This window comes from Emys orbicularis, chromosome 2, assembly GCF_028017835.1.
Source record: "Emys orbicularis isolate rEmyOrb1 chromosome 2, rEmyOrb1.hap1, whole genome shotgun sequence".
NCBI classification, from domain to species: Eukaryota; Metazoa; Chordata; order Testudines; family Emydidae; genus Emys; species Emys orbicularis.
The window spans coordinates 134,012,739-134,021,553 of record NC_088684.1 but is presented as its reverse complement, the minus strand read 5'-3'; positions in this window follow the sequence as shown (position 1 = coordinate 134,021,553).

Here is an 8,815-nt window from a genome sequence, read left to right as displayed (position 1 = left end):
AATCAGGATGGAACACATGTGCCCACTTTGTGACTCCCCGACTCCATTCACTCACGGCCTGCGATCAGAATGATCCCAATGAATGTCGATGAATGAATTAGAGTGAATGAATGCCTTGTAATGGGGCCCTTCACCAGTGCGGAACGACTATTGAACGCCAAAAGGATGGCGCCTGCAAGGGCGGTGTTTGAATTCATTCCCATTAGCACAATTAGGGTGAAGATTACAGGGGGCGGGCCAGGGTCAGCGCTGCTGATGGGGCACTCAATGTGCTATCGCTGCCACTTCTGTGGAGGGCTGAAATTAGCAGGCTTCTAAGAACCTGCCTCCATCTGGGGAAGAGGAAGAAGACCTGTGCTCTCCCTGAACCTTCTCTGGAAACCAGCGGTGAAATTACAGGAGACTAATAGAAACCACCCTCGCAAACAGGAGGCTAAGGCTAGGTCCTCAGCTGGTATCAATTGGCCTAGCTCTGCGGGGGGCAGTTCAGGGCTATGAGGTTTGCAGTTTGACCTGTGCCAAGTATGAAATCTCGATCCCACTCCCAGAAGAAACGTTTAGGCTTGGTCGGTTTCAGGGTTTCGGTTCAGTCCATCTCTTAATGGAAATGTAAATCAGATGCCCCAGATAGAATATTTGTCCTTTTCACTCTGACAATTGGCAACATTTGGTTGGGGGGTTAGATTCTCCAAGCAGCACTTAAAGCTCCATCTTTGTGCCTTTAGTGATCGCCAGCTGGAACATGGGGAGCATCACCTGGTGAGAGAGAGCGCGAGAGATCCTAGCCTGTGAGCTGCTGGGGCCAGGGACTGTCTGTCTTGTGTGCGCACAGCCCTGACCCCTAACTGGGATCCTTACCTGCTTCTACAATAGGAATGACGGCTAATAATGAAGGAGAGAACGTAGAGGGGAGCGGGAGAAACACACCGAGGTGATGAGTGGTATAAACACAGAGAGGGAGGGCTGGAAAGAGGCTCTTGACTTGGATCAGCTTGTAAACAGAGGGAGAAGGAGTGTGTGAAAATTAGCAAGGAAGAGGTGACAAGTCATATGGACAAATGGCTTCAAAGCAAGTACACTTCAAGGGGCAGTGAAGAGATAAGACTGAATTCCTCCAATACACCCAGAAAGAAGCCTGGAAGGGAGAGATTTGTCTCTCCCAGGGAAAGCCCTGGGAGGAGCAGGGTTGATATGACTGGATTTTGGAAAGGAATGTGGGATGTGATTTATTTTTCTTTCTTTTCCTGCAAAGGCAGGAGTTGGTCTGTTCATGCCCCTCCTTCCTTCAGGTCCTATTGCACTCTTTCGTTTAACAGGGAGACTACAGCGCTCTCCCTGCCTATGAAGAAACCTGTTCCATTCATGTTACTTAGTATAAAAATGTATTTGTGCTTCCCTAGCACTTAGGATGTCAAAGCACTTTGCAAACATTAATTGAAGTCTCACAAGGACCTTCCTCATTGTCATTATCCCCATTTTATCCAGGGAAAATGGAAGTGCAGAAAGACACAGTTAGTCGGTGTCAGAACTGGCGATAGGACCCAGCAGCCTGGTGTGAAATGCAGCAGTGTTTGTCCCAGGTGATCATGCTGCACTCCTCTTGTGATTTAGATCCGTGCCGAGGTTGCACTTCTTGGTGCTTTGCTTTGAATTTTGCAGAGTATATGGCCAAGCAATGGAGTTTCTCCTGCTTTGGAATGAGACCATCAGTCACCTCCAGATTCGCTTAACATCTTTGGAATCTCAGCAACCTTGGCCTGAGTTTTAAGCTTGTGGTGATACCCAAAACCAGAAGGTGTTTTTTCCCTGGTTTTGAGTGTCACAAGAGGCTCTCCAGGGCCTAGTCCTGACGCCCAGACCTGTGCTCTGACCACTTTATCTTACTCCATTCCTCCTTTCCACCCCCCACGGGGAATTAGAGATTCTCTCTCAGTCTCTAGACAGTCATCTAGTCTGACTGCAATGGATGGCATTTTCTTTCCTACAAGCCCTAGCTATCTATTGTCACCACCCCCTCTGAAACTTTGTCGAGTGTGATAAATGGGGAGTCACAGTCTGATCGCCCTGTGGATTCCTCTCACCAGAAATTAGTTAGCATTCCACAAGCTGCAAATAAATGGGGCTGATCCTGGAAATATCCTCCCCATCAAAATAGCAGTGTCAGTAATGCCGCCAGTAGGAAGGAAGGGTGGCCTGAGACCCAGGCGATCTGGATTCACTTCCTGGCTCTGCCACAAACTCCCTAGACTCTGTGTGATCTGGGGCAAGTTTTTGACCCAGATTTTAAGTTGATTTTGAAATCAATGGGAGTTTGGTGCCTAAATACCTTTAAAAATCTGGGCCTTAGGAAATTGAGCACAAAGAGACTATCTGTAAAATGGAGATAATAATCCTTCCTTCCTCCCACCTTTGGTTTGGCTTGTCCATATTGTAATTGCTTCAGGACAGGCAGAGTCCCCTGGACAGCTAACAGTATCTGGTAAGGCTGAGCTGTGCAGAAAACAGAGCAGGCCACCTGGAATGAAGGGTTCGACACTAGCCAAGTGTATGTAAACAACACGTAGCTTCCAGTGCATTGGAGACGAGTGGGAAGTGAGTTCTGTGGAATTGTGGGATGACATTGGAGGACTATGTAAACATGAGCTCAGCTACACATGCTTTAGCTTCATCCTCACCGCAGAATGGGCAGGTCGGCGCCTGCCTTAAAGCAAAGCACAGGCTGTAACCTGTAACCCTGCGAGCGTGAGCTCAAAGCACATGTAACCAGGTGCTTAAGGGCTTTGTATGTGGATGGTGGGGGTGGTCGGTGGGCTGAAACATGGGGTAAGTGTGGACGTACCCTGTGTGTCTGTACAGCATCTGAGCAATGGGACCCTGACCTCAACTGAGGTCTATACATGCTACCTTCATAGATTTATAATAGCACATGCTACCTTCTATACATGCTACCTTCATAGATTAATAATAGCACATCTCTCTTTAGGGTTAGGGTTACAGTCCAGTAACACAGGAACGTGAGCAGGGAGCATGTCAGGAACCTTATAACAAACCCCCACATATGGCCCATTATCATTCTGCCTCAATTGATTTAGTTAAACAGGCCCTTGAAATCCCATGAAGGGTGATCTAGCCAGACACAACCAGAGCGACCTGCCTCTAAGCTCTGCCATTGAATCACCAGCTCACCCTGCTGTTCAGGCACACGTGCACACAAAGCCCTGGGGCCAGATGCATCCCTGGTGTAAGCAGAGCTGTCTCTAATGAAGTCAGTGGGGTTGCACCCCAGTTATGCCAGCGCAGAATCTGCCCCCACCCCCGATCTCCATACCCTACGGCAAAGATATAATTTCTTTGTTCAGCCCAGCCCTGTCGTCATAGGCCCCCCTTATCCCCCTGCACACTGTGCCAGCCCGGCCCCTATTTGCATCACAATGCTCTGGCTCTCCTGATGGGTCCCTGCATTCTGTCCCCAGAGCTGCTCTGACATGTAATGCATCGGTAATGAAGTCTGACCAACACTGGGCCCGTGTGCTCACAACCCAACCAGCAGATACAAAAGAGCAAGCAGGAGCTGTGGGGCTAATTTACCAGGAGGTGGCAGGGCCGGGGGGAAGGCTCACGTCTTTTCTTTTCTTTTGTCCCTGTCAATTGGCAAGTGACAGGGTGAATTGCATTTTAATGTCATGGTGTTTAACCCCTTGAATCAGGCGAGGCCAGGGGCTTGGAACGGAGATGATTGAAAACTGCAGCACTCATAAAAGTTAATGACGCAAGGGGAGTTTAACACAATGGTGGGGCTGTGATGATGGCTCCCATCCTGGCCTCTCCGCCCTTCCCATGTCTCCTTGGCTCTTGACAGACAGACATGAGCAGATACATCACACATGCATGGACACCACACACTGACACGAACACACACACACAGATGCCATACACTCATCAGAAACTGCTGCAGACACACACACACACACCCCTCACTCTTGCCTAGAACCAACACACAAATACACACACACACACACACACACACAATCAAAAAGAAAAACATATGCCCAATGACACACCATGCACTCATATCACACACTTCTCCTCACCTGCTAATAGAGAACACACACAAAGACACAATAGACACCCAGGCAGCACACGGACATGCTCACATTGACAGTTAGAGACATCCTCCCTTCCACACCTTTTATTCCCTGTGGCTGACAGCGAGAACACAATAGACACCCAGGCAGCACGCGGACATGCTCACATTGACAGAGACATCCCCCCTTCCACACTACACGTTCTAGACAACACACACCACATTCTCAGCATCACAGACTCATCGCTCACCCTCACAGAACACACACCAAGACACACCGGAAACTCACACTGACAGTGCCACACACTCTCAAAAACACTCACCGCATATACGCACATGGTTTCCATCACATACACATGTATAGAGACACAGATTCATCATCACACACTCACACACAGACACGTACACACTCAGGCACACACACACAATTGCCAACACACATACAGATACCACACTTTCAGCATCTCTTTCAAACACACACACACACACACACACTCACTCACTCACTCACTCACTCACTCTCTCTTTTTCCAAGCCCTACCCACAATAGAATTAGTTTAGGAGACTGGCTTTCTTTTCCTGCTCTGAATTCTCCTCAGCCTGTCAGTTTGCAGGCCCTTCATTTTATGTTAATGAAGCACAAGGAATGCATACTCCTCCGTATATTTCAAATGTTAGTTTTTAAATGAAAAGGAAAAAAAAAAAGTTTCAGAGGTGCGTAGGAGGGATGAGAATTATTTAAATGCTTCTTGCCGAGCTATCGGAAAGTCCCAGCAGCTCCCACACGCTCCTTACCATCTCCCAGAGATGCACCAGAAATTGAGCAAGGAAAGGTGTTCCGCAGCTTAAATGCACAGCCCTGGAATCGGGACCCGCTGGTTCTTTTCTTAGCTCTGACTCTGACTTCTGTCGCTTGGCACAAGCCCCTTAAGGCGAAAGTGGCCTCGTATTGTGGGTGTTTCCATTTACAGATTCCCTGCTTGAAAGGTCTTGGGGTCCGTTTTTCAAGTGGCCACAGCTCACCTGGCACTGCACGGGATTTAAAAATCAGGCCCATGGCGCTTCCAACTGGGCATTCAAAATCAGAGGCCATTTTTTGGAAAATGTTGGCCTAAACATCTGCCTCAGTCTGCCTATCTGTAAAATAGGAATGTGGCGAGGCTTCTTTTACTGATATGCATAAAGCACATTGAGAAACTTGGCTCCAGGGTACCACAGAAATTTTAGCGAGTAGCCAGTCCTTTTAGAGGGGTGTGTGTGTTTCAGCCAAAGCTTTCTCTTTTTCAAAGCCTGTGCTCCATGGGTTGGATAGGTTATCTCCATCTCAGGAGATATTTAAGAGTAGGTTAGATAAATGTCTATCAGGAATGGTCTAGACAGTATTTGGTCCTGCCATGAGGGCAGGGGACTGGACTCAATGACCTTTCGAGGTCCCTTCCAGTCCTAGAATCTATAAGGTTCCTAGGAGATTTGGACACTAAGTTCCCATTAAGTTTAAGGCATCAAAATCTGTTAGGCACCTTTGAAAAATCTCAGGCTATGTCTGTAAGTATGATGGCTGCTTTTCCTCATTCCTTCGCTTGTGTTGCCTGATGTCTTGCCCTGCCAAGGTGATAGCTGTGTTGGGAGGTTTTCACTCTGATTGCTACCTGCCATGTACACACACAAGCATAGTGCCAGATGTGTGCACACACACACACACACACACAGTGAATTTCTGCACCAATTCTCCTGTGCCCTGTGGCAAATTCTCCTCCTCCACACATATTACCTCTCTTAATCAGTAAACTCTGAATGGGTCCAAAATTGATTGCCTTGATGTATCACAGCCAGGAGAAAAAAACTCCAGTGTTTAGGCCTTGGCTCTTACTTATTTCCATTAATCTCCTCAAATAGATATAGGCATTTGAGCGGATATTCTGAGTTCTTGGGGGTTTTCTTCCTCTCTTGGGTTTATAAGGACCAAGAGTTTGAAACTGGAGTTTGAAACTTAGAAAAACCCAGGGCTGGATGTAGAATCCACTTCTCCTGGCTCATGACAATCCATGTGTGTGTGTGTGTGTGATATTTAACAGTTAATTGGATTTTTCTCAACCTTTATATAATAATCCCTCTCCATAGCTCTGGTACAAGTTAACTATACCTGGAACACAGTATCTAATTCTCAGCACTTGAGATGTGTTAGACAGTCTGGAAATTGCTCAGAGAAGAACAATAGCAGTGATTAAGGACTTGGGGGAAATGACAGACAAGGAAAGATTAAAAGAGCTATATGTCTAGCTTGGGTACACAGGGGCATGAAAAGGGCCTGCAGTGAACATCTAGGCTGGAGAGGAGTTATCTAGGGTGGTGCATGGAGGTCTACCTAGGAGTGAAAGGATGCAACTGAGTACAGGAAAATTTAGGAGAAACAAACTGTATCAGGCTGTGGAACAATCTCCCCAAGGCTGTGATGGACCTTGGCTTAGAACATTTAAAAGCAGACTGGACAAAGCCCTTGAGAAGAGGCTGACAGATTAGGTGAACAGCTAAGACTCACAGCAGCCTATGGTTAACAGCCCTATGTGGCGATCTAAAAAGGGAGCCCCCTTCCTATGTCAAAGAATCTAACCAGGGCTATTGTGCTCCATACACAGCAGCCTGCTGGATGATCCAGAAGAGCACCTTCCCCAGCTCAGTGGGTAAGGACTGGGCTGAGGTTGCCTCTGCTAGAGCTGCACTTATGAAATGGACCCTAGGTACCACAGTGCTCTTCATTGCTCTCCTCACTGTGTGTCAGTAAAGCCATGTGCTCTATGTTATCCCAGGCAGAGAGGCCATGGTGTCCTTCATCCTCTTCAGGACAGGGATGTCCCAGGCAATCCCTCACTGTGTTGTCACATTTGCCTGTGTAGCAATGCCATGCAATCTTCCACACTATCCCCCCATGAGGGATGTGCGTGCATCTGCTTTGCACACAACCTGTCTTTTTTTTTCTTTGCGGGGAGCGGCATATACTTTCATTCCTGTGTAAAGACGAGTCCATCCTGCAACGCCCTGGAAGCCGTTCAGTGATGTGACTCTGGCCCTTATGCACAGCCAGAGGGGTAAAGACAGGTGACCTTAACACCAGGGCATGGAGCAGAAAAGCTTTTAGCAAGCAGTGGGAAGCAGAATGGCTTCCGATTGTTCGCCCTGCTAGAATGACTCAGCCACCAAACAATTTCCCTTTCAGTCGTTTCTTCCCATGGAATCTGAATTTAGTTCATTTTGATTATGGACTCATTTCTGCCCACTAGCAACCTGTACCCCGCCCCCTTTCCCTCCACCCAACCCTTGAATTATCTAGAGGGTACATCTTCATTATACCCCTGCTGTGGGCAACCAAGTGCCACAGTGGCTTTGAAGAGCTGTTTTTCTAGCAAAGGGAATCAGTATACAGCTCTGCATACCTCCAAACCATAATAATAATACTTAGCACATATATAATTCCTCTCATCTTCTTAAGTGCTGCACAGACATTAAATGTAATTAAGCCTCACAACAGCCCTTTAGGTAGGTTAAAAGAATCGTTGAAAACTGGAGAGAGCTCAGGGAGCAAGGGGCTGACTTAGGAGGAGAGATATAAAGAGCTGAATGTGTCTGGCTTGGCTAAGCATGACTGTAAAGAAGGCACAATAACCATTAGGGCTGATCAGATACTGTACTTTCAGGGTTTATGGATATGCCAGTTCCAAAGGCAGCTCAGTTTGACCATGTTCTTCCCTCTTCTTAAGCTTTGTCATCATGGGAAAGCTTTACAATTTATATTGCTCTGATCCCTGTAACGGGGCATGCTCCCCCACTCCTGTTTTCTCTCACTAATTACTGATACCTACAAAAGGGAGGTATCATCTGCCTGAAGTTTATTTACAGTGCTCTGCTCCACTCCACCCCCTCTACAGTCCTAGTCCATCAATAGCATTATGCAGCTTCACAACCCCTTCATCCAAAGGAGGGAAGGGATCTCTCCACTTGCAGATCTCCCTTACTCTGGTCCACCCTGTCTGCTCACTCCCACGCCCTCCCTTTTCCCCTAGCACTTCCTTCCTGTGTTTTTTTCCTACTCTCCCAGTTAATGGCTTAATTAGCTCATTAGCTCTCCTCAGCCTGGGCTGAGCTGGTCATTAGCACCCCTTTCCTCTATCAGTAACCAGAGTGCTGGTTCAGCTGCTGGTTCTCAGGACTCTGTCACAGTCCCCAATGAACACTCTTATTCCAAGATGGGTGGCTGGGGGTTTTTTGGTTCAGCTTAAATCCCCTCCCCAAGGGCAGAGCTTTGTCTACCTTTAAAAGCTAGGCTAGTAGAGCTGCCGGCACAACCCTCCTAGTGTAGGTGCAGCTATGCCATTGGCAGCAGTGCTTATTTCAGTTCAGTGAGCAAAATAAATGAATGGCAAAAGAGCTCTTACTGTTGTTTGTATTACCGTGGTTCCTAAGAGTCCCAGTCATGGACCCACAGCTCATTGTGCTAGGCACTGTACAAACCCAGCGCAAACAGTCCCTGCCCCTGCATCTATATTAGGGCTTGACTTGCACAGCTGTGTCATAATAAAATCATACCCCTAACCATCATAACTATGCAAGCAAAACTTTTAAGTGTAGACCTGGCCATAAACCATTAAAAGCCACCCTTGTCTGGAAAACGTGTCCACACAGGAGACTATCCTGGTATAATTAGATGGGCTCAAATTCACACCATAGGTTATACAA